At 39.3% G+C, this 5,074-nt stretch overlaps 1 long non-coding RNA gene across 1 annotated transcript; it reads left to right on the plus strand.

The window, feature by feature from the left end:
- Nucleotides 1-3,969: 3,969 nt before the first annotated feature.
- On the plus strand, nucleotides 3,970-4,428 carry LOC119263223. Its single transcript, XR_005130205.1, has 3 exons — nucleotides 3,970-4,010; nucleotides 4,156-4,227; nucleotides 4,376-4,428. It is a non-coding gene; the product is annotated as an uncharacterized LOC119263223 (long non-coding RNA).
- Nucleotides 4,429-5,074: the final 646 nt, after the last annotated feature.

Below are 5,074 nucleotides of genomic sequence, written 5' to 3' on the forward strand. Positions count from 1 at the left end.
GCTTGAATTAGACGCCTGGCATCTTTTCTTTGCTGCAAGTTCATTATTTGGGATCAGTTTCTGAGCTGCTGAGTGTTTATAACGTTTATGATTGTTGAACTGCAGCTGAAATGCAACTAGGATGGAGAGTGTAGTGCGGAGCATTGTGAAATGGGCTAACATTAATAGAAAATTACACAAATTTCACAGATTGGATGGATTGTGCTGCAGGCCTGTTCTGGCCTGCGGGTCTTGTGTTTAACATATGTGCCTTAAGGTGACAAGTGGAGCCAAACAATGTGAGAAAAATGCCCCAAAAGCGTAACAAAGGCAGCAAACCCCCTGACTGTAGAAGTTAATAACATTAACTCTGATCATTTTGGGGGAAATACCATGCTGCTGAATGAATAGTTGCTTGGGAGCCAAAAGAGTTGACTCTTATTGGTGGGCTGAGCCAAATGATCTTATACATGGTCTATAGCACTAATGCATGAGCATCACCAGTTGACCAGTCTTTGTGACTGAAGCGCCTGCCATTCTTGCTTCATTAATGTACCCTCTTTCAAAACCTCTTAGATCTTCTCTTCTTGCTATCTTGACCTAAAATCAAGGTTAGCTGGGTGTGCTCAGTAGTTTAATACACACAGAGGGTAGGATGGCTGTCATGCAGCACATCTCTCTAGAGGCATTGGCACTCATTATGTTTAACTCATTTTATTTGTCTTTTCCTTTAATGTGTTACTTGCCTGTATACATGCCACCTAAGGTAGGTGGACCATCAAATTGCTTGAATATGTGGCATTAATGACCATTTGAACATAACTACACTAGTTAATGTGAAGTACAATATATACCTGTGTCATAATAACACAACAGACAGTTCCCATTCCCTTTGTGAAAACTGCCAGTGGTTATTAATAGGATGGTCAGTAAAGACATTTGCATGCTATGCATCATGAGGTCATGGATATGTGGACTAACAAACGGACAACAATCAATGTGTTGTAGATACAGTGTGCCTTCTGTTTGCTGAGGAAAAGAAGAATTATTTTTGAGATTAGTGGGCAGATTTCTAGGTAGTCCCCCAAGTAAATTCTATGGTAAATCACTGTAACAATTCCTTTTTTTGCAGATGGCCCAAAGAAGGTCTTGGTGTCTAGCAGACCATCTGAAATACCTGAGGGAGATTCAGTGACTCTAACTTGCAGCAGTGAAGCAAACCCACCTGTGGAGAACTACACCTGGTTTAAGAGATCAGGAACTAAAGATTTACAAATAGGCTATGGTCAGAGTTACAGCATCACACATATCAGCAGTGATGACAGTTACAAATACAAGTGCAGGGCATCCAACCAGCATGGATCTGCATTCTCAGAATACACACCACTTGATATTATATGTAAGTAAAGGGCCGTTTAAATCTACTGTAACATAAAATATTATGTACATTATGCACATAAGAGTTCCGTTTAACTTTGACTGAGTTGTAGGACCAGCAGCTCAAAACTCTGTTGTACTTCTAGACTCTCCGCAAAAGATGTCAGTGTCAGTGACTCTGAAATGCAACACTGATGCTAACCCACCTGTGATGGACTACACCTGGTATAAAGAAGATGAAAGTGAACCTGTGGCATATGGGCAGACCTACAGCTTCGCCAGTATCACTGAAGAGGACAGAGCGCCATTCTACTGCAAGACTAGTAACAGAATTGGCCAAGACTATGCATATCCTGTATCAGTCACATGTACAGGTGAGCAGCATTGGCTACTCAAACACTTGGTTGTTTTCTGGTTTAAAGGACCTTCATTTTAATATTTGAATCCTTTCATATTCCTCTCAGAGCAGTGTTCTAATGCAGCTGCTGGCATCGGTGGATTCTGTGGAGGACTCATTGTAGCCACTCTCTTCACCGTTCTGTGGATAAGGTGAAGTGTTCCTATTTAATGTTTAAGAGATTCTCACAGTCACAGTCTGCTAGAGAAAGTATCTTTTCTAGTTACCAATAGGTTAGAGAAGAGACAGTCCTGAGCTCAGGTACTGCTAGATACAAAAGTCACTGTAGATACCCAGGAAAAAGGAACAGAGTTGAGCACAGAACTCTGTGCCATGCAATGCAATGCAATACAATACAATACAATACAATAAACTACAATACACAGTGCATTCAACAATAAAGTACACTACAATACACAGTGCAATACAATAAAATATGCTATACAAGTGGAGCACAATATATTGCAAACAATACTACATTTACAATACTGTTTACTGATATAGCCTAGTAGTTATATCAACATCTTATGGTCAACAACTGAATATCAGATCAAATAAAGTACAGTTCAGTAATATTTCAAAAACATTTATTGTCAGTTTTCTCTTTCTAGAGCATGACGTAAAATAATCTGGCTCACTTTCTTCTCCAACTGTTGTGTCTCGCCTCGTCCCTCCCCTGTGTGTGCACCACTCACACAAGTCTCAGTGTAATGGACAGATCTGATTGGCTGAGTAGTGTCATGTGTAATATTTACAATATATGTGATTGGTCTGTGAGTTTTCCAGGGTACCATAATGACTAGAAATCATACGGTGATTAATTTAGGACCACCCCGTCAAAATAAAATAATTATCTGTAGTTTATCGTTTGTAGGTCCAGGTTCGCATAGGACAGCGTCTGTGTCTGGACTCGGATCACGGTCAGCATATTAGTGACCTCTGCTATAGTGGTTACATAAGCAAAAAGCACAACTTTTCCTCCTCTTACACCAGATCAGGCAATCAGCAAAGACAACGTGTAATTTTGCTGCTTTATGTCACGATTGGCCCCTCCCAGTCCATGTGTTCATGTTTTGGTTTTGCCCATGTGTGTTTGTTTTGGTTTAGTCCAGCCCCTTGTTTTGTAACTCCTCCTCTGATTGTCTCCACCTGTTTTCCACCTGTCCCTCGTTTACCCTGTTATTTAAGCCCTGTGTTTGCCCTTAGTGTTCGCTGGTCTTTGTAGCGGTCTTTGTCTGATTGTATTACTCTGTGTTGTTTGCTTTGTTTGTTGCCTTCGGCTGTTTGTCATGTCTGAACTACGATCTGTTCGTATTGGTTCTTTGACCGTTACGACCCTGATTTTGGATTTGCCCTCAATAAAAGTCGCTTATCTTCGCTCCGCGTCACACTTTAGTTTTGCTCTGGATCTATGAAGCTAATGTAACAAACAATAGAAGTCAATAGTCTCCCAAACCTTTTAAAAAAATACATCCCCAAAACTTCTCTCAACCAGCTCAAACCACATCCATGTCATCATTAAGGTTGCTTTGACTTGGCAGTGTGGTTTAGATGACAGTATGACTTACTGTGAACTATAAAACTGAACTTCACTGTAGCTGAATTCATATATTTTAGTCAGTATGTGTCGTGTTGAATTCTGCTCTCACTGCAAATATGCAGGCACGTCACAGTATTTTCAGCAGTTTCATAGTTCACAGTAAGTCATACTGTGTCCTAAACAACACTGAAGAATCAACCTTAATGCAGATTGACTAGGTTGAGTTTTGGGGCTGTATTGACAGAAAATCAGCAAACATTTACAGAATTTACAGAAACAATTTGAGTGATTATTGACTTTTTGATTATTGATTATTGACCTGATTATTGAGTTTTTATTAGCAGTGTTAGCCTCAAAGTTCCAGTTTAAAACTAAAGAATCAAACATCTTGGCTAGATAACTACTTCTGGGCTAAATGGAAAATTATGTAGATATTTTATTTTGGCCAAATAATTATAAGCACATTTTCAAAATATTAACAAGATGCTAAAAGAAGCATTTTTAAAGCAACTTATGACCATTGTGTGGAACAGAAACAATATTCTCATATTCACTGTGTGCTACAATAATTAAGCATGTTAATATGAAATGTAGAGTTGTCGTCATTTATTACCAAAAAGCAGAAAGAAGAATCAGACAACAAGTGGAAATGATAACAGTAATGGTGAAGGCAGGAGGAAGAAACAAAAGAAGACATCAATTGAAGATGATTACGTGGTATGTGATCTATTAATGTGCATCATGGTTCATCATGGCCTCCAGGTAGAGTGCAGAATAATGCAGTGCTGTTTAGCCATGCAGTTGCAGAGAGAGACAGCTGTGCATGGAGCTGACCCACTCTTTTTTTTTCTTCTTCATATAGAATGTTGATGACACATACACAGCTCTTAATCTGAGGAGCAAGACCTCAGATGATGTGTATGGAGATCTAACAGTAAGATCCTCACTTAAAAAAAAAAAAAAACACATTTGCCTGGTCAGTCAGGCCCAAAGAGAATTATAAACATGAACAAATGTAAATATAACAGCAAAATGAATGAGTTTTTAATCTATCTTTTAAACTTTTTCTTTCTTGCTGTTAGACTGAGAGCAGTCCTCCTTGTGCTAGGGCACATGTGTAGATCTTCAGAGCAACTCTTCTTACTCCAGTAAGTGATTTCAATTGCACGTATTGCTTCATCAGGTCACAGCGTTGGCCAGTGTTTCAGTGTTACATGGAGTTATTAGTGGGCAGTATACCAGTTCAGATCTGTTCAGTTCAGCCGAAAGAAGAAGAAGAAGAAGTGTGGAATGTGCAAAAATGCTAAGCAGTCCCAGTTGACCTTGATTTTGGATGAAGATGGTAAGAATAAGTGACTTTGGAAGATAGTTCATAATTGGGCCATGGATGAACGCAAAGACTGCTCAACTGGCTGTAGAAACAGTGCAATCTGCATAAATAGATATGCATCTATAGCAAAGATCTCAGGTTGGAAAAGAGCACATTCAATTATCATGGTGCTTGTGCATTAGTGTGATATGTAGGAACAGCAAAAGAGCAAGTGCTCTTCATGAGACTGTCAATGGAGAAGATTACCAGACCGTCAGCGAGAACTACACTGGGAGGAATATTAGAGCTTCATTAAACCCTCATTACAAAGACCAATGCACATCTAAGAGTTCAATGGTGAAAAAAAACATCAGCACTGAAATACAGAGATGGGAGAAAAGGTCAGATAAGTCATCCTTTACCATATTCTCAACAAGTGCGCATATATGGCGTACACCAAATGACGGAGGGG

This window comes from Pygocentrus nattereri, chromosome 1 (assembly GCF_015220715.1).
Source record: "Pygocentrus nattereri isolate fPygNat1 chromosome 1, fPygNat1.pri, whole genome shotgun sequence".
Classification (NCBI taxonomy): Eukaryota; Metazoa; Chordata; class Actinopteri; order Characiformes; family Serrasalmidae; genus Pygocentrus; species Pygocentrus nattereri.